Below are 22,565 nucleotides of genomic sequence, written 5' to 3'. Positions count from 1 at the left end.
AACTGAATGCATAATTACCTATGTTGTATTCACAGTTGTCTGTACTGCACATAAAATATATATATATAGCTTGGATAAAAGGACTCTCAGGTTTTATTTAGTAATTACGATACATCACAGCTGTTGGAGGCCCCAGTAAATGTAAAAAATGTCTAATGAATTGAATATAGATATTTTTTATTGAACAAGATAAAAAATGTGCTGAATGAATCAAAACCCTACACACGCTACAGCAGCAATGGGAAAAATAGAAATGAAATTCCATTGGCATTGAGCAAGGAGGAGACTTCAATTTTCTATGCACTGTGTTCCCTGTGTTGTTGTCTATATGACATTAGGTAGTGCTATCAGGTATTTAGAATATTTCATGATCTTTAGGGTTAAGTGGAACATGACATTGAGTATTTACAATGTCATGGGCAAGGATCAGGAATACTGAAATACACCCGATGGCTTTACTGAATGAAAAATGGTCTTATCCTCAAGAAAATCACCATCTGCTCCAGACTGAGATGCGCAAAGATCTGCAAATTTGTAGTCATAAGGCTCTTAATGTAAGTAGCTCTGAGTTCTGAGGGCCCAGGCATTGTGAAGGTGGTCTGTTTTGCTTCTGTCCTTCTGCTTACTCATGGGAAGATAAACTACAAAGAGGCGCAAGATAAAAAGAGGTATTTATTGCAGTAAAATGTGCAAAAGCTGGGCCAGATGTCTAACATTTAATGAAACAAATCGGTTTCTGTGGCTCAGACTGATTGCTGAACAGGAGTAAAACAGTACCCTGAAGGAAAAAAATTGGGCACTTCAATAACTTGCTATTTCAGTCTGAAGCTTACAGAAGGTAAACAACATCCTGACATTGAGGTCATACTAGGGAGCAAAAATGCTACAAGGAATGAAGTGTGCTATAGCAAGACACGCTAAATCAGAGTCCACAAACCAGAAAGGAGCTATGTGGGCTGTGGTTTGCAACACAAGTCAAAACAATGCCAGTATTTGTAAAACAAGCTACACTGTCTTACTTTGTAACAGTTTTCAATGCCCTATAGGAAGTCTTGTCAAGAAAGAACCTCTGCTGAGGAAACCTCAGATTAATGCTATTGTAAAGGGTTTGATATACAGTAAGGTAGCAAGAAAGTCCTGCTGGGAATCAGATAAGTATTGGCCTCCTGGATCTACACACCCTGAAAGACTAGCTGGAAAATAACTGGACAGATGGGTAGTCCTATTGGTTTGGAGTTCAGAACAGTAAGCAGAAGAAACACCCAGAATCTCTGATCAATTTAATAAAGGAGTGACTCAGCCCTATGCTTACCTGTAGATCCTGCTGTTGTCCAGAATCAGCATCCTGCTTGACATAAATCATAGGATATTTTGTTTTGTGGAACTCCTCCTCAGGGGCTCCTGAAGGAAACAGTAGTTTTCCTAAAACAAATTAATGCTCTTTATTTCAGTGAACATCCTCATTCTCCTGCATTTTTTCCACCTGAGAATGCCATAAAAGAATAATGTGTATGGGGCAAAATAGTATATAGCATAAATAGGGCTTTTCTTTGTTAACAGTCGTAGATGGAAATATTTGCAGAGTATTTAATGTTGCTGAGCTTAACACAGCAGTCCCATGAAAAGGCATAGTTCTTCTGTGAAATGTGGATTGAAGAATGGTTTATTTGGTGACGTGAGCCTAGCTGAAAAGTACCTGTCACTACACCATCTCTTAACATTTGATATTCTATATTTTTTTCCATTTGTAATGTAATTTTATCTCATGAATGAAATGAGAACATAGGAAGTGCCTTAATAAACATATTTATTTTATCAACCTCTTATTTTAATTTCCATGGAAAAATCACATATTAGACTAAGTGACTGCTAGAAAGAGCCCTTCATAAGCCGTAATAAGTGTGTAAAAGATTTTTGCAGCATTTGCAGCATAATTTTTAGTATATTAGCAATAAATGGTTAGCTGCACTCATTTAATCCTTTATGCTTGTATTGTTTAATTTACTTGTAAGTCAAAGCTGGTAATAAAATACAGTAAGATACTGCACCGAAGCTATAGCATGTTGATTTTTAATTAATAATCTCATAAAATATAAATTAGCATGGTTAGCAACTCACTTGAAATCTAATTAACTTGCCTTGGCTATCTTGTTGGATGCCTGAAATACTAAAATATTTTTATAAGGCTAACATATTAATAAGATTGTGATTGTGCATTATTGCTCATTTAATTATATTGCAAAACTTAGTTTATCCTTAGATGAGCATTAAACATCAATTCAATGAGCTGTCCTTTAACAAATCACTTGATCGCTGACATACAAAATCAGATTTATTAATTCCAAATGCATTATTAAGTACTTCTAAGTTTCATTCCATATTTTACTGTCAGCACATTCAAAGATTTAAAAATACCTTCTAGAAATTTCTCAAAGATGGAAGCAGGGCTGGTTGAGGAAGACAGGATGTTTGGTTAGCTTTCTCTTCATAGAGTGAAAACTGAGTAAGAAATTAGCTGTTCTAGCTCCACATTTTGCGACAACTGAATCTCTACCTATAGATGAAGTCAATCTCTTATTACAGAAGTGATGGGAGTCTGACTCTTGAGTCACAAGCAATCATAGTGTTTCTTGTTCCCAAAAATCTTTTCCTATGGCCTTTGTAAGAATCACCGAGCATAATTGTAATGTACTTACCAGGCAGATAAAATGATTTTTAAGACATTAAACATAATCTTATGTGAACACTTGGGGTCTTCATTTGAGATATGTGACTATGAAATGGTAAACGAGCATATGTGCAATCTTCATAAAGTAATCATCTCAAAGAGCTGAATTAAATGAGCAAGCATTGTACTAAGATAATTGTTATCTCCCCTTCCTCGCCCTGTGAGACTGATTGAAAGGGATATGGTCTCAATGAAACTTAACAGGTTTCACGTGGCTCCAAAACTGGAAATGATAGACCTCATAAATCATAATTCAATCTTTCTTGGGAATTCAAACAATAGAGGGTACTTCTCATGTTTTCCTAATTAGCTGTTTCAGGGACATCCTGAACATTACTACAGGTAAAAATACAGTCTAGAACATTTATTCTATTTCATTAACTTTACTCAGTGAACAAGAGCAAGAGAAACCTACAAAAACTTCTCTTTATGAGTCAATGGAGCTGTGCTTAATTTTCCTCAAGAGATGAGAGGATCCTTTTAGCAAGTACTATAACCATCTATTACTGTGTAATAGGTGAAGATGTTCCTCTGACTTACACAGTTTCTTTGATCTCAGTGCTACTCTGCCAATTTGTATTATGGATCATTAATAACTAATTTTTCAGATTTTTACTTCTCATGATGGTTTTGCCCTTAATCACACAAGAAAAATGTACATGTACCAATACATGCTTACAAACTTAAGCAAGCGTTAGCATATAATGTGACTGTGAACAAGAATAAATGAATGAACAGGAAAGTTATTCCTTTAATTCATTTTTCACATGCTGCTTTTAGTTTTTCACTGTGTTAAACCTTTTCTAGTTTAATGACGAGTGTCATTAAATGACTCCAAAGAAACCATTAAATAAAAATGAATTTTCCATTTGAAAAAATATATTTTCTGAAATCCTCATACTGATTGTTTTTTTTTTATTTTGAGAAGTAATCTCAAGAATTTCTGTGTTTTAAGAAAAATACATAAGCATACGAAGAATAATCTTATCCTTAAATTTTACTTTAAATGCTTGTATATAGTTAACTACGAGTTGCGAGTAAGAAGATAAAACTAAACTCACAACATACATATCTTCAATAATATTGCATAAGATCACTGTACATAATTCTTGTGTAGCTAATTTGGAAAACCTGATTAAAATATACTACAAAAGGAAAAAGAAAATCTAAAAATCTGTGGGATTGTACGAGGATGCATTATTCCCCTCTAAGATTTTCATTTGGAGAGGTGCATGCTCATTGACTGTGCCATTGCCATGGTTCTGTGCAGATAGGTCATGTGGCTGCATGTTAGCATTTGTGCTTGCAGTCACGCATTGTGTAGAATTAAGTGTGCCAACTTTAATAGAAGAGATGTTCAACTTTTAGAAGCTGGAGTTCAGACATTAGAAATTAAATATATATAAAAAAACAGGAACCATGAATGAAAATCTGTATGATGGCCACAAATGATGAATGCAAACACTTGTCATTCAAACAGTACAGTGTGACATTTCAGTACAGTAGTGACACGCTTATCATGTTGATGATCCTAATGATATTTTATTAGCAAAGACAGATCGATCTCTTATCCTGCAAATATATGGACAGTGAGCTCTAAAAATTTCTGAGCTCTAAGGGCTTCACCTCTGCATTTCAGAACAGTGGAAAAAGAAAGGACACATCCCTCAGTAAGTAGATCATAACTCCCAATTCATACACATCCAGCATGAGTATCAATGTGTTCCTTCAACGGTGGTGAACAAACGTTATGCAGAAGATACTAAGTAAATAAATAGTAGAGAAAGAAGCCTAAAATATAATAAATCTCAGTCCAAGACAATCTTAATTCCATCCCAAAAGTGCAGTTTACTCTGTCTTTGATTATCCAAGAAGAGGCTTAGATCTCTGTTCAGATCAGCAATGTATAATTCCCTCTGGCTTTATTTTATTTACTGATGTGCTGCCATTGTGTGATTTACTGATGTGCTTACAATCTTAATGGATGCTCTGAGCTGTATTACATTTCATTATAACTCCTGAAAGATATAAGATTCACAGAAGCACAGATATGTTTCAGGGCCAAAAGTAATGTAGGATTTCATTAACCATGGGCAGGCGGTAAAGATATCTTATGAATCTGACCCTATTTAGAATCAAATATGTTTCTAACTAAAAAATTCTAAATATGTACCTATTTCTTCTTAGGTAGGCCTAAGAAATTTGAATCTTGTTATGTAGAAAGAATGGATATGTACCTGTTATGAAATAATTGGTGATGATACTTTATGTGTGAATTTTCCTGTGACTAATCAATTTTAATGATGATATAAAGGAAAATTTATTCTATATCCTTTAAGTAAGAGAAGTTAATAGTTATAAGTGATATGAAATCTATCTTTGCCCATTTGTCTTTAGTCAGTCCTTCACCTTTCATATTTGTCTCATGGGACATGTCAATTTTTTCATTCTTTGCTTTTTTTTTCTGTATTAAAGTCCACAAACTAAAATAGACAACTTCTTTTTATTATTTTCTGGAGATTGTTATGTGATCAGAATACTTCAGGCTGCAGCAAGTACTTACATTTATGACAAACAGATTTTCAGGATTATTTTTGGAGAGGAAAAGGAAGATTATAAAAATAAGAAGATGTGAGATCTCCCCCAATCAAAATCTTGTCTGATTAAGGAAGGGAAAAAGCAGCTGCTTTGTGAATGGATTTCATATATTCCCTTTCTCATCCAAATTGTGGTTTGTTTGTGAAATGTGCTTTCTAAATAAAATTTGTCAAAATTAAAAAAAAAAAAAAGTACACATAATCCTAAAAATTGTGTAAATTCTTCATTAGGGAATAAATTGTCCTCTACGTTTTCATGAAAGTTACTTTTTACATGGGGCCCTACCTAATTGTAATGTACGAAGCACACATACTATTTGGTATTAATACCAGGGTAAGCATCTTTTCCTAAAGACAATATGAGCTCATATATATTTTCAGTTTCAGTTAGAATCTATCCTACCCATGCTCATGGGCAGCATTTCTGCAATACGTCCAATTTAAAAAGTAACTGTTAACTCTTAAGGACACAATAGCATGTATAATAATCCAAAAGGTATCCAGCCTGCCTGTCTTTGTGTTTTTTTTTTCATTCATCTCCAAGTTTGAATTTTTGCAAATTCTCAAAACTTCCACCTTAGCAACTATAATTGTCAAAAGTAATGAGTTAAAAATGCAATTAATGTTGTGCATAGGTCCTGTTGGTAAACAATCAACTTTAACATTATCTTTTAAGTAATCACTTTGCAGAGCCCTTGATCTTAAAAGTGATTCAATTTTAAAAGAAAAAAATTGCTGAAGAGGGCTGGTACTTACTTAACAAAACCTACAATTGCATAAACACATACAGCAGTACAGAGGAAGACAGAAATGCCATAAAGAGTCCAGATTGTTTCAGCTGTGAGTTCTTCCCTAACCTCAGCACAAGGTGGAACCAAACAGTATAAATTAGGCCACATTCTTGAGAGGACTACAAAAGAACAGTTCAAGCAAGTAGAGACAAAATCAAAAAGGCCAAATTCAAAAATAGATGCATTTAACACGATATATCAGGAATAGCAAGGACAGCTTTAGAAGTGCATTAATAGTAAGAAGTCCAAAGACAGTGTTGGCCTACTCCCCCGGTGAAACAAGGAAGCTAATTGCAGGTGATATTGGGAAGAACAAAATGTCACAGTCTTTTCTGAGAGAATTTCCCCTGGAAAGGTCAATTTATGATTTGATGATTACTGCAGCAGATAGAAGGGAAAAAAAAGAGCAATTAGAACGGGGAAGACAAAACTTATTGGAATATTTGGTGTATTGGAATAGCTAGGGGTTTGGCAGATGTCTGAGCACAACCCCTTCCCCACAGAAAAAAAGACTTGGTTTGCCCTCAATGTGCCCTGCTCCCTATTGCAGAATCACTGTTTTCTGTATATCAGAACTGCTGGAGGGGCAAAGAAGAACTGAAAAAAAAAAGCCTAAAAACAAAACAGAAAGCAGCAACAAAAAAGAGGAGACAGTTTCCTTTGGAGAGGAAAACAGAGCAGGGAAATCAGTCAGGTTTAAATCCATTTCCCAGAGAAAATTTGAAGCAAAGAACTAAGCTATTTGTAAGCCTAGAAAATAACAAAGAGAGAAATGACATCCAAGATGTTTTTTTCTGTGAAAAATCATAAAAAATCATAAAAAATAATATAATTTTCTTTGTCAGATTAATAGATCTTGCTGGTGAGAAAGGAGCAGGAAATTTCTTGGAGATTGTTGCCATCAGCAAGGCTTTGATACAATCTCAACAAACTAGAAAAAGAATTTTTAAAAGCCTTTAAAATTTATGCAAAAACAAGTTGGACAATCATATGGAAGAAGTAGTGACCTGTGAATTCTCTCTGAAAATAAAATGAAGTTATCAGGTGATGTCTGTGGAGTCAATTGCATTCACTTCTATCCAATACTTTCACTAATGAAATGCATGATGTAACAGAAAATTGTCTTGTTAAGTTTCAAGACGGCATTAGACTGGGACTGTAAGTGTATTGGAGGACAAGATTAGAATCCAAATGGGCAATTCACGATAAATTCAAGAAATAGACTGAAAATATAGGCTGAAAATCAATAATGAAATGTGCAACAAAAAATCAATTGCACAACAAAGGACACGGGAGCAATCAGTTAAGGATGATTTCTGAAAATGATCTAGATTTAGAGAAGAGCACAAGCTGAATCAAGAAGGTATTACTCTTTGAATAAAGGAATTTATCTGCAAGAAAGGACAAAGGCTACCTTTCTGTTTTACTTTGGGAAGGCTTCAACTAGATGGGCATGCAGTTTGGGACATTTCATTTCCAAAAATCTTGTTCATCAGTAAGCACAAGCCACCAGAGACTGGTAGGAATGTTCAATTATTAAAAAAAAAGATCTGTTGGAAAAAATAGAGTACTGTATTTGAAAGTTGAAAAGAATGAATAGAAATTATAATATAATTTAAAGTGCATAAAGATTATTGTTTGTATAATACAAAGAAGAAAGTAGTATTGGTTTTCAACAACACTTATGAACAGAAATAATCTATTTCAACTACAACATAAAAGACAAAGAGTAGGAAACATCACTACAGTAAGTTTAGTGGGGGGCTGAAATATGTTGCTGAAGAGCTTGTGATTTTTCATTGCTAAAGTTCTTTGAGAAATAGGAAGACAAATTTGTGTAAGGAATGGCCATGAGGAGGAAACCTGCTCCTAAAGCCTCATGTGAAATGCTAGGTACTAACTAGGACTAGTTCTTAGATGTTCCTCTAAAATCTCCATCTTAAACAAAGTTTGACTCAGTAAGGACAATGAAACCACCTAGGGCTTTCAACATTAGCTGTCTAAGGCATTCAATCTCTTTACATCCTACATACAGTGGGTATTGTCAATATAGGTACATATATATGCACGTAGGTATAAACAGCCTTTGCATAAAAAAACGTACAGTACGTGTGTGTGTGTGTGTATTAGTGTGTATACGTGTGGTATACATACCAAGGTATACATGTATATATGTACATTCAGTGGGTATTGTCCAAAACACCATCTGGAATCCTTACATTTTCTTTTTCTCCAGGGATTATAAAGTGAATATAAATCATAGAATCATAGAATCATAGAATGGCTTGGGTTGAAAAGGACCTCAAAGATCATCAAGTCTCAACCCCCCTGCCAAGTGCAGGGTCGCCAACCACTAGACCAGACTGCCCAGAGACACGTCCAGTCTGGCCTTGAATGCCTCCAGGGATGGGGCATCCACAACCTCCCTGGGCAACCTGTTCCAGTGCATCACCACCCTCTGTGTGAAAAACTTCCTCCTAACATCTAACCTACATCTCCCCTGTCTCAGCTTAAAACCATTCCCCCTTGTCCTATCGCTATCCACCCTCACAAACAATCGATCCCCCTCCTGTTTATACGCTCCCTTCAAGTATTGGAAGGCCACAATGAGGTCTATAAATAACATAATTTATAACATAATAACATAAAATAAAAAAAAATAACATATTTATAATTTAAAATAACATAATTTATTTACATAGGTACCTATATTTGATGGTGTAACTACTTCCCCATCCCCATTATCTAGCACTAAAACTATCTTCAAGAAGAGTATGTTTATGAACACACGTGAAGTGATTAAAAGATTCCCATCCAAAATCTCACTTGAGTGTAATTCATTAAAAGTAGAACAATCCTATTCAGAATTCCTGAATGTTTATGAGACAGACGTGGTAGGCCTTTCCTCTGGAATAAAAAATTTTGAGGGAAATCACAGAACACTGTGACACATGTAAAATAATCACACAAGTATTCAAAGGCAAACTGAGTCTAAAGTCTGCCACAAAAATTGCCAAGGACAATAGTTCTTTTGCTTCTTCAAAAGAGGAATCATACTGTAGGTTTGGGGGTTTTTTAAATCACTTAGAACATATTTTGCCAGATAAGTAACTGTTATAACAACAAGAAAGGCCCTCTTACTTTCATGTTCAATACACAAAGCCAATCAGGCTGGTGCATCTGCCTTTATACGCAGTATGTGCATGTCTGTCAAATCAACTTTGCAGCGATTTCAGTTTTTCTGGATTTTCTTTTCTGGTCATGAAAAGTCATAAAGTTTAACCTACTGACCTACCAGTCATTGAAGAATTTAGACTTACTGTGTACACAATAAACTTAACTCCTCTATTTCATTATAAAACTCAGTTATCCAAAATGAATCATCCTCTCTAGAAGTCAAATGTACTTGAAAGAGAGTGGTATGTTAATTAAGTATGTTGAAATAAACAACAGGGAAACAATGACTAGCCTGTGGACCAAGGAGGAATGTACATTCCTTCATGTAGTGTAGAATTCCCCATTGCATCTATGTGGTTTGTAAACACATCCAAAAGTCAAAATAGTTGCAAATTACAATTTTTGCAAAGAGAAATAATTATTGCTAAAAACATTTATTTTCTACATTATTGAACATTTTCACAGGAACAAACAAAAAAATCAAAAATAGATGTGTTTGGAAATGTTGGAACATTTATTTTCAAGTCAGCTAAAGTTAGCTCATCCTGAACTCTCATCATGTTTCCTCAGAAATGTAATTTAGTGTTAGAAATACAGCCATATCCTCTAACCACCATAAACAAATTCCTAAACCAGAGAAACCACATCGCGGCATGGAAGACATAGTTGAGGAGAAGCTGGCTGTAGAAAGAAGGCTTGATCCAGCATAGCAGTTTAAGAAGGTAGATGTCAAATTCAAACTAACTTGAAATTTAACTTGACAAAAAATAAATAAATAAATCACTTGAGTATAAAGTTCTTTAGAAAAATAAATCCAGATGTACATTTACTATGCCCATATTAAAGAAAAAATAATTTCATAGTAATTTTATCATATTTTGAATTTAAAAAAAAAGATCTTAACAATATAAAGGGGAAAATAATGACAGTAGGATCCACCTACAGTTATTCCCAGGTTGTTTTAACAATAGAAATAAAGTGATCAGGAAAGATGGGGAATGAAATTGACTCTGAAATATAGAATTTGTGTTTAAAGATTATTAGAATTCAGCTCCAAGGATTTACCAAAGTGAAGACCCTTTAAAATTATAAAGGCACCAAGATTCAGCTTAGACATTTTTCCAGTGATGGAAAATAGTAGATCAGCTGAACTGATAATTATTCCTGTGCTTTGTCTAAATGCATTACTGAAGAAAGAAACTTCCTAGAGAATTCCTTTTGCTGAGCTCCACTAAGCCATCTGGGAACCCAGCTCTATAGTATATAGCCACATGCAATAGGTGTAAACATTTGCATGCCTGGATAGATGTTCAGTGCAGGAAGCAAAGTCAACCCTGGATTTTTACTAGTATAAAGATACTTAAAGGCATGCTGACATTACTCAGTTTTATTGGTTTGCAGTGTGATATGGAAAGCAGTCATACCCTTCTTTAATCTAGGCATCTGTTCTGAGTGAGCATTCTTCAGGTACTTCTAGATAAAAAATAAAGACTCAAATGATGATTTTACAGTTTAAATTCTTGAAGGTAAAATGATTAAACCAACAAGGTTTTTAGTGAAGTTTTAAATCAAAACAATATAAAAATGACACCAGAAACCTTCTTTGAAGAAAATTGGCTCTGAATGAAAAATTAAAGTTAAGAATTAATAAATAAAAAAGAAGTGAAGAATGTCATTGCCTTCATCTCTTATGTAATTTTGTGTTTTGCTTTGTGAATATGAAAGCACTATTTTCACTGAATGAACAATAAATCTACATCTTTACCACTACTAAGAAAGTAAGACTTTATTTCCATTCACAAAATAATCGGGAAAGAAAAAAAGACCTCACTTGTGTATTATTTTTCACAGTGGGACATGAGACATACTCAACTTCGAGAATGTGAACTGAAACATTTTCAACAAAGAAGATACAGTGTGATGAGTCAAGCAGCATTAATGGGGAGAAGTAATGTTTGTGTATGTATTTTTGTCTGAAGGGAAAAAAGGAAACTTTAAATATTTAAGGACAGACAAATTGTCTTGAAAATGTACTTGCATAATTTGTGCATTGAGACTTGTGTTTTCCTCACGGAAAACCAATTCAGACTCACTAGTGTTGAGTACATTTTGGCCACAAAAGTAGTTCTAAGCTGGTACATTTGCTGCATAGAATGGCTTTCAGTTTCCAGACCTGAAAATGAATCTCCCCTTATTAAAACCAAACTGTGATAAGATTATATAGTAATGCTGTTATACCATAATTAAGATTGCAAAGTGGAAAATAAATTTACCAGTAGAAACTGGAGATTGTTAGAAGCAAAAATTAATTAGCTAAATTGGAATTTGACTAGGACAAGAGTATGTAAATGGCATAAATTCTTTAATTACATGTAACAGCTAAAACACACTTCTCATTTAAGGGCTTCCATCTCTAGAAGTTCTCAAAATCTTGACAGATAATTTTTTTCTTATTTTACCAGAGAGACAAACACCGTACACTGAACCAGCACAAGCTAATCCTGAAAGATAACTCACTTAACAGACTGAACTTGCCTTGAGCCAGTTACCTTTTGAAAGTAGTAGGAAGGTCTCATTTCACAAGGGGACTCATTCCTATTTCATATTTCATTTTTGGATCCTTTATTTTATGGCTGCATATGAAGTTATTTAGCTGCCTCTCGTGAGCAGGGAAGTAATGAATTCGCTGTCTGAATTCTTAACTTAAATTTTGAAAGGAAATACCTGCAGTCTTTTGAGAATAGGCCTTTTTAACTTTTAAAAACATTGTGGAAATAAACAGAAAATTTGAAATTATTCCAGTCTAGCCTGCTACTCCTATTTATAAAAGGGTTATATTGTGCTGTTTTTCAAGTTATTATACTGCAAATGCAGGAACACACTACTAGCAACTAATTCTTGATATAGGTCAAGGCTGACTATATTATTCCTAAAACCTTTCAAGCTCTAGTAGGGCAAATATCTTCACATTTTGTGATAACTGGCAGGAAGGATGAAAGAAGTAGACTAGATTGGTGCAGGACTTGGTGGACATGAAATCTGCTAAAACAAATCAATATATACTTGTTGACAAGCTGTGATCTATGAGACATTCATAGATTAATCAGTTAATGTTTTTAAGTTCTCCTGAAAACACTGAAGATTGAAAATTGCTGATCTATTACAGAACCACAGAATAGTTAAGGTTCACAGAGATCTATGCAGACTGCTTAGTCAGCCCCACTCTTCTCAGAGTTTCTAATTAATACTGGCCTTTAAAAATCCCAAAGTATCAGAGTCAGCTAGGTATACTCAAAAGTCAAATTTTGTTATAAAAGCATGGGCTTTAATATAGATTGTTAAGGAATAAAGGTGAAAATAGTGTTAGAAAACATCAGAAAAAAAATTTACTGCTCAGGCAGATGCTGCCAGAGGAACAGGAGGCAGCTACCTCTGACAGACCCTGTCTTTGGTCCTCTCTGATAATGACAGTCCACTCATTTCCCTCATGGATGCTAGTGATGGAGCAGCGGCCAGTGAGATTAACCAAGGTTTTGATGTAATCAAAAGTCAAGTTCATTCGGCTGTTATCTGGCTGTTCATGCGCACTCCACTGATGCAGTGACACCATCATAAAAGACCACTAGTTTGGTCAAGCAGGATTGGCCCTTGGTGTAGTCATGCTGGTTCTCCTGTATCACCTCCCCATCTTCCATGTGCCTTAGCATAGCTTCCAGGAGGATCTGCTCCATGATCTTTTCCAGCACAGAGGAGAAACTGACAGGTTGGTAATTCCTGAGGTCATAAATAACTTAGGAAACAAAGTGTGTCTGTGCAGAGGATATAAATAATTATAGCACAAAAACGTTTGAAAATTGGATATCATCCAGTGTCTTTTGATATTTAAAAGTCATATGACTGATATCCCCTATCCTCTGCTGTAGTGTGGAATCTTATACTGAGCAAAAGACAGCTAAAGGGAGAGAGGAAAAACTGGAATTCACATTTCCTTTCAAGGACGTGAGTTTCTTTCCACCAGAGGGGAACACTGTTTCTCCAGAAGACAGTGCAGGCTCAGAGCCTCAACCTTTCCTGCAAAGACAAATAAGTATACATTTAGTTATATTATGTCAAGCATATATTTGAAAATATATTGTATTATATAACCAGCAGCACCAGTTGCCAAAATACTTCTGAGTATATTTTGAAGCCTTAGATTTTCACACTGTAAACTAATGCCAAAGAAATTGTTTTTCATTTATGTGCAATAGTAAAGATTGTTACTTGGAAAAGAAAACTAAAAATACAGTCACATCTCCAAACAGATAATTCAACTTCTGGTTTTTATTTCCCAAGCTGGAAACTAAGTTCTTGATTAATATGCATCATTATTCATTTAAATAAAAGTGGACTCTGTAATTTCAATGAACAAACAATGCCATTTGACTGCTAATACAGTGTCATAATCATAAGTCTTCGGACATGCTAGATGACAGAATATGTCTAATAAAAATGAATAAACTTTTCTCCCAGGTTCAACCAGTCATGAATATTGGTAGGCTCTTCCTCTTTTTACCTTTTTTTTACATATATAAACTTTAAAATCAGATAAAGATAATCTCAGAATAAGAGAAGTGAATGGTTCTTATAATTAGAGTCTAAAGAAGGTGAGACTTCAGAAAGGAAGCAAGACGACATTTCTTCTCGAGAAGAAATATTTGTCATAACAATTAACGTGATTTGATGAGGGAATTCTGTACTATAGGAAAGAAACCACACACTAAAATGACTGTAAAATTATTTTGTAGAATCATTAAATATAGAAAGGTTATAGAGAAAGCCAGATCTCTTCTATTCAGGGACTGTACGTACAGATTTAGCACTAATTATATCAACAGGGTTAGCACAGCTTTATATCAGCTCAGGATATAGACCTGGATGTACCTTCTGAAGGACAGTCTTAGGAGCCTATCCATCATGTAATCAAGGTTCTTCCAGTTTTGACTGCATCTGAAGAATATAGCCCAGATGGTAAGACAGACAAAGTGCTCAAGGGCTTTCTCTGTTTCGCTGTTGGGAATCCTGGTGATTTAGGTAATATAGGCCAGGCTGATCACGAAATACTGAAGTCCTGAAACTAACTCTGGTAATTTCTGCATGTCACTGAAAGTCATTAGGTGGCTGAAAGCCTAAAGATACAAGAACTTAGTGGACTTTGATTTCGTTCATAGTTTATGTAATTACATCCGCTGATTATTTTAGTGTAAATAATTCAACAAAATACAGGGCTGTACATCCCTCAGCCTTTAGCAGTGTTAAGGATTTTCAGTCTCATTTCTGTGTGCATAATTGGCTATCATTTTCCATTTCAATATACCTGTGAGACTCAAAAGACTCATGTGATAGCTTACAAGGCTGAAAGAATGTTTATTCTAGAATAGATTACTAGAAGTATGGCTAATTTTACAAAAGGGGGGAAATTAGAATAAAGTTTAATGGATCATTGATACTTGAGAGGAAAAAACATGAAACTTTGTGTAGCCAAAAAAATGAAGTCAAGACAAGAAAATAAACTATAGATATATATTACAGTCTATGGTCTGAAGGGAAAATGATCCCTAAATCATAAATCTGAAATATAAAATTATTAGTTATGTAATGATTAAATTATTAGCCCTGTAGTAATATTGAAGCTGAAATTTATATTTCTTAGACCTGAAGATGTTTCAGGAACACAACTTATCCTGTCTTTTATTCTCAAAGTATGCTTTTAAGTTCTGTTCAGTCCTGATTCTGATACAGGTGTCACCAGATCAGCACAATGCAACATGAAACAGAAAAATGTAGATTGCCAAAAGCCAGGTAGATGAAGGTTCTGAAATATTTGCACAGGTTGTTAGAAGCTGCATATACTAATCTGAAGGGACATGTTTGCTGTAGGAAAACATTTCTCTGTGTTCAAATTACTCATATTCCATTTCATCCTAGCTCATAATCATGCTGAATACCATGCACAGCAAGAGTTTAGCTATGATATTAGTCCCAAATTCAGTGTTGCATCAATGCATAGATTATGCTTCCTTTAGCATGTACATGTGACACTAAGATGAATATAAAGAGCTGAAAACATTAAGAACAGGAAAGTTAGGACAGAACTTTAAGAATAAATGGAGGTCATTAGGTTCAGATTGCATTTTGAATGAGAAGTCTTAAAGCTATATGGATTACCCAGCAAGCTCAATCCACTGTAATTAGAAAGCTGCAAAAGTCCCTGACCTTATATAAAATCAAGATATATTGTTGGAACAGCTGTTAATAGTACATCAAGTACCAAAGTTTGTATTAAGGTCACTTGTAACCATGCATGTACCATTCCTATGTTTTTGTCAGTCACTCTCTGCATTGGTCATAAAATGCTTCTGTGTTCTCATTTGCAGCTCTGGTAATTGGGACATAAATCTGGAGAGACAGAGTTAAGTAAAATTTCACTAAATGATGTGCTCTGTTGTTGGACTGTATCTCAGCAAAGTATTTATTTTCACATTGTCTAACAACAGATGTGCTATGTTCTCTAATAAGATCAAAAATAACTTGCACAATAAAGACTGCTTTTGTAAGATTTTTGCTTATTGTCACTGAGCTAGATTTGTGATATTCAAGTAACCTTTTCTTTTTCTAAAATGTTGTTCAAAGATGGTGATCTGTTTCAGTAAGATTTTTCTTTCTTCGTCAGTCAGGAAAACTTGCAGTATTAGTTCAGATACCATAGGACATAATAGAATGGAATTCATGTGTCTTCCTGCTTGTATTTTTTAGTGAAGAGTTTGGATTTAATCTCTCAGTCTGCAATCAGAGCCTAACTAATACTAAGGGAAAAAAGACTTCTAGAGGAAAAGTTTAACTAATGGAGAATGAGATGTGGGAAGACTCATGGTTCCTTTGCCGGTTTTGCTTTTTAGCCAGTGTATCATACTTGGAAGCTCAGCAAGTGTATACCTGTTTCCCTGTGAACAAAATAGAACTGAAAATATTTTGCCAAAGGTATACAGATCAAGAAGACAAACACTGGAAAAACAAAACAAAACAAAACAAAGTGTTTTATTCTACTACTGCTTCTAAAAATAATAGTATGACCATTGCTCACAATCCTGGATAAAGCTTCAAATACTGCCAAAAAAGCAGTGTGCTCACTGGTATTAAACAGGACCATTATTTTCTGAAAACTTGACTGATTATGGACTGGGAGACTATAACAAATCTATAATCCAAATTAAGATTCATGTGCTATGGGCCAGGAAGAAGTTTACTCTCAAGTTACTGATTACCACGTAATTACAGCTATTATTCATCTATTTTACAAGAAGCAAAATGGCTGAAATATGGCTCAAGAATTAGTTAACACTGCTGTGGAGAGACCTAAGCCCAATAGCAGCACAGAAAAAAAATAATCGAGTCTTTGTAGTGCCAAAGAATGGACTGAAGACAACCATACCCTTTGCCTGTGGGCAAAAACTGCAGTAAGTTCGAGTTCTGTACTTTGTTCTGTCAGCAAAAAACACATAGTTTTTCCCTTCTGTAAAATGCTCTATGCCCCAGGCTATCAAACACTGTAATAATGTGTATCTTAAACTTTCCTAAAAATTGAGATCTTTAGAAGAGTGGAACATTAAACAAGTGAAAAATGTGGTTTTGGACTGAGGAAAGCTGGGCCAGGGAAAGAACAAAAACTGCACCCCTGAGTATAAAGATATGTAGTGAAATGATTACAGACAGTAGACTTAATTTCTGAAATGATTACTCTGTCTTTATTTCCTTTGCAAAGAAAATTTCTTGACAGGAAGAACAGGGAAAAGGATTTCATGGTTGGACTTCAGGTGGGAAAGTGAAGGTATGAGTGTATTTGGATAAATGGTTTATTTAAAAAGAAACAAAAAAGCAAAGATCTTGAATAAATACAGTCACTTACAGAAATATCAGAAGTATGAAGAAATCAAGAGCTTGCTTTGAACCTGGAGTATAAATTTGAGGGACAAACCAGAACAACTGTAGTAAGTCTCACATTTATATTGTCTAAAAGGTCCACCATTAAAGATTCATGAAGCTAACTAAAATAAAATAAAATAAAATAAACATCTTAGTCATTTACAGGAAATGTTTGAATTTCAGCTGAGAAAAAAACTGTAGGAAGTTCTATTTCTTTGTCCTGGGAAACTCCATCCTGTTCTTGCTGAAATACACCTAACAGAAGACAGCTCTTTCCATCCTTACTGCTTGTGAGGAAGCTGACAACTTGTTGGATAACAACTAAACAGAATGTGGCTATATCAGAGTTATTTTTGTGGGGAAATCAGTTCAGGCTGCATTGGAAAGGCCCAAGAGCTCTCACTGTACTAATAGTGAAGTAGAGCAGAGGTGTGGATACGACTGACTTTTCCCTGATCCCTTCTGTCCCAGCTTTGCTCACAACTTCCCTGTTTGGGTCCTATTAGTAGTAGATTATTAGAGATTTCTTTTCTTGTAATAGAAGTTGCTACTTACAAATGCATTTTTAAACCTTATAAACAAATCAGCAAACCAGAAGAACCTAGCTAACAGGATACTGCTTGCTCACAGAACTGATAGTTGAAATCATTTGAACTTCAGACTACTGTGACTGCCCATGCAATTTAATCTATGCTTTCATTTGATTTTTTTTTTAATTTTTAGCAATACTTTAACATCAGTTTCCACTAGATAACACAAGGAATTCATTTTTATACCCTTTTATATGGAACTTTTCAACACTGGAATATACATATTGCAATTTCACTAACATTCTGTTCATTACATTTTGATATATTATTGTGTACGCAAGATGGCTGGGAAAAGGTGCAGGAGTCAATATAGTTATTTGGCTGTATTTGGCCTCTAGAGGAAAACGAGCAATGCCATTTTTGCCACTAAAGTTCTTTTGAATCACAGATGTGCAAATTAGTCAGGAAAATTAAGCTATGGGAGCATACTCCATTTTTCTTGCAAAAGGCGATAGAGAGACCATTGAGTGTCTGCTGCTTCAGACTTAAAGAAGTGCTTGCAAACCCAAGAAATACCCCCCTGCATCACCACTCCCAGCAGATGATCTGATTTCAAAAAACTTATTATCTTTACCTATGAGCCTTGCATTCTTCTTTCCTACAATTTTCAGAGTATATGACCTCTGGTAACCATTACAAGTATTGGGGTCATCCCCAGCATATGTCAAACTTTTGAATATTCTGTTACTTCCTAATTACATTTAAATGAACTCAGATTTACCATATATTGAACTTTAATTACTGCACAGCAGTTTACTTCCTCAGGACCTCACAGGACAAAGACAGTACCTATCTCAGTTCAATTTCTTTTTTTCAAAAATTTCCCAGATTCTTTTCCTTGATCACCTGGATTTCTTTATCATTCTGTCTTTATTATTGTATATTTATTCTTCTAATATGAAAATATATAAATATTGTACTCTGTCCTCAAGGTTATTTGATCCCTAATGATAAGCATTTTTTCCCCAGACTTTATTAAACATTATTGTACGTAGAAGTGCTATCTAATTCACTCTTGATAGGACTTTCAGCCCACAGTGGTCACATCACTTTGCCTGAGTAGACTCTTCAGAGGAGTCCATGACTTACGATATTCCTTATTTACTCGTACATGGTAGGAATGGCTTTAGTGTATGTGAAAAATATTGGACCAACTAGCCTAAAGATTTCTACCCAACTGGTGAGCAGCATAAAATATTGAGTAAACTACAACAATATTTTTATGACTGTAGTGGTTAAAAATCCAATGTACGTACATTTCTTTCCACATATTGTGTCTGACCTGTTGGAATAATCTCCAGAGAATTTTATTCATTGCGCAGCCCTTCTCCCAGTCTCTCTACCAAGAATACAAATTTAAGACTTTATTTTCTGTCCATTCAAGACTGACAAAAACACCTATTCATTAAAATAATATACTTTTCTAAAAAAGTCAGCCGCAGGAGCTTGAAAGCAAATTTGATGGCTCTGGTAAAAAATTCTGCATTATTGTTTCAATAGGAATCTGTTTTTTTTGCAGATAACCTACCAAATCAGTCATTACCATCTATTTTATTTTATCTGTAGCTTTTAAAATCTGATTCAACAAATTCTGCAAAAAAAAAAAAGTCATTTTTCCTCTGAAAGCAATTTTTCTCTTCGACTGTTTTTCCTTACACAAGTCTTCCTGATGAAGATTTGCTGTGGGGCTCTCCCTTCTCCTTAGGCCTCTCCATGTCTCTGGAGGTTGCCTCTTAATTAAATAGTTACTTTGTTTTGGTTCATTTTTTATTATTTAAATGTCATTGTTTGTACTTCGAATTGATCACTCCTGTACAGTCTAAACTGAGCATTTGCTGTGGCACTGAATGAATTTCTTATGCTATTGCCTCAGGACATTGCTGCAAACATAGTGTTGCAGTTGATAAAGATTCTCACGATAAAAGAATTTACAACAAAGGATGAATTAATTTTTGTAAAGCTCAATGGCATCAAGATCAGATATTCTGTTCACTTCCAATTTCCATTTACTTAGAAAATAGGTTTCTATTTATTTGGACTAATATGGAAAGCACATTTTCATACAGACAGCCTCAACACTTAACAAAACAAAGGTGCCTTTGTCATCAGAATTTCTTTGTAGCTACCCTCCAAGCCTTTAACAACAGGCTTAAACCAAGTGGTATTATTTTAGTCTCAGTGTAATTTTCCTGATCCTGCAGCGAAACATATTTTACTCTTCAGTTAAAGGCAAATTGACGCTTCCGGCCATTCTGTGTTATAAGTTTATTTCTTTTCATGGTCTTATACCACTTTGCTCTCCCTGAGTTTTCAGAGCAAGCAATTGCATCTTTTTTATTGTATATAGTTTTGTTGATGTTATTGTTTCAGTTGTATAGAATAGCAAAAGGAGATAGAAATATTCTGTTCTCAGCAAAATAGAAGATTAGCAGGAATGAGCAGAAGCAAAATTATCTGAAAAGTAGTAGAGAATTCTTCTGTGATTAAACAAAAACAGTCAGTGATAATTTCAGATATATCAAATACATGACCATGGCTCTATTTCTTCCTGGTGTTCTTCTAAACTTTGATACACATTGGAGACACTTTTTCAAATTAGGTTTTTAGGCTGTTTTTATTCAGAATTTCCTTAGCTCCTGAAATAAATTCAGAAATCCTCATCTCACTCCAGTCTGCCACAATTCTTCCATTTTGACCTTAAATGTGACAAAATTTCTCAATCTTCTACGCAGTCACCAGTGCTCTTCTACCTAACTGATGATATCAGCAGAGCTGTAAAGCTACCTTTAAACTCAATAGCATCACAGAATTATAGATTTTAGGGAAGGAAAGAAATAACAAGTGAGTCACTTCTTGGCTAACTCATATTGCAAGGCTGTGCACAACAGCATATTTCCTGTTTCTTTATCTAGTCTACATAGGTTGCATAGAAAGTAATGCCTCCTATTTATTTCCATGGAAACTACAACAGATACAAAGTGCACAATAACACTGAAATAATCACTACCACTTTCTATGCATCTTCATCAGCGACGAACAAGAGACTGCATGCCCCACTCATAAAAATCTGCACCAGTGGAGGTGTCCCACTGTTTCACAGCTGCAGTGATGTCATCACTGCTAGGAAATTGCTTACATAGTCCATCTTTCATTGTCCCAAATGGATGGAAGTCAGAAGGCACCAAATCCAGACTATATAGTGGGTGTGGTAGGACAATCCAGAAATGTGTTCCACAGTATTCAAACTGGCATGGGGCCCGGCATTATCACGTTGCATTAAAAAAGTTGTCTTCTCTGGCCTGATGCTGCATGTTTGAGACTTTAGCTTAGTCACTGTTGAGGTGTAGTGGTCAAAGTTGATGGTTTGTCTGGGTTTCAGCAAATCCAGCAGGATAACCCCAATCCTATCCCAAAAGACAGTGCACATCACTTTACCCACTGAGGGCTGTGTCTTGAACAACTTCTTCGGTGGGGAATTCACTTGTCACTACTCCATGCAGTGGTGTTTTGACTCTGGCTCATCATGGTTATACCATGTCTTGTTACAGGTAATGGTGCAGTCCAGAAAACTGTTCCTTCAGCCTTGTATTTGTTCAAAAGGTACTGAAAAACTTGCATATGGTGTTATTTTTTTCCTGTGTGAGGATTTGTAGGAACAACCTGGAGCAAACTTTTAAATATTCCAGTGTTGCCAGCATCATTTCCAACACATTGAGCTTGATATTCAGCTCTGCACACAGTTCCCTGTCCATAATCCGCCAATTTGTGTGGATGAGCTGATTGAGACACTCCTCGTTTCATGGTGTGACTGCTGTGCAAGGCCATCCAGAACAGAGCTTGTCTTCCACATTGCTGTAATCCCTGCCGAAATGTGCAACCCACCACCTCACTGTGCTCACATCCACTATTTGGTCTCCATAAATGTACAGTAAGCATCAACGAATGATCGCGTATGGGAACTGCTAAGTCATGGCCTGAACCACTGATTGAGCACCTGGAGGAAAGACCCAGTCAGCCCTGGGAGCACAGGTGAAGGCAATTCACCTGTGCAACCAGAAGGGGTGGAGCCAGGCTCCACCCTTCTTAGGCCTCATTTAAGGGCTGACTGCCCCTGAGGAAGGATCTCTTCCTGGAGATCCCTCCTTGGTGGGAGCCTTTTCCTGTGAGCCCCAAATTTTCCAATCCGAGTGAGCGCTGTATTTTCCTTCCACCTTTTGTAACGCTATTTCTATTGCATTTGTCCTGCTTATCGCTACAGACTGTGTGTGCCATTTTTAACACTTGGAGGAACTCAGTTCCACACCTTTGCTTCATCTATACTTTCACGTCAGACACCATTTTGTCAGACTGCACCTCTGCTGCCATTTGTCACATGGCAACAAAATGTAATGGACTGTTGATGACAAGGTTCAACCTCTACTGCCATACCACCACCACCTGCCTCTGAAGTTGTGGTCCAACATAATAAAATAAGAGACATTACTTCTGGAGCAGCCCTTGTAGTTTTAGGCATCAAACATTACTATTTCAGTTGGAAGGCCCTTCCACAGACTATAATATTTTGTTGTTAGCAAACTTTTGCCCAATGTTCAGTCCAGTATCCTTACACTGGATCATACCAGATCACTTGTGGCCCTGAGGTACATTTAAAAGCCAATGAAATCCATTCATCTTCTGGAATTTTTAACATTCTGTTGTGTTTTGGGTTTTTTTGTCCTGT

The 22,565-nt window shown here is 35.4% G+C and overlaps 1 long non-coding RNA gene across 1 annotated transcript in view; it reads right to left on the bottom strand.

Annotated features, from left to right (window-relative positions):
* Positions 9,712 to 22,565, bottom strand: part of LOC110394469 — a 91,595-nt gene continuing 78,741 nt past the window's right edge. The window contains exon 2 of the long non-coding RNA XR_002435640.1: positions 9,712 to 13,364. This is a non-coding gene — a long non-coding RNA (uncharacterized LOC110394469). The remainder of the gene's footprint in view (positions 13,365 to 22,565) is intronic.

This window comes from Numida meleagris, chromosome 2, assembly GCF_002078875.1.
Source record: "Numida meleagris isolate 19003 breed g44 Domestic line chromosome 2, NumMel1.0, whole genome shotgun sequence".
Lineage (NCBI taxonomy): Eukaryota > Metazoa > Chordata > Aves > Galliformes > Numididae > Numida > Numida meleagris.
Note: the sequence above shows the minus strand (reverse complement) of the source record. Positions and strands in the feature narration are given on the sequence as shown.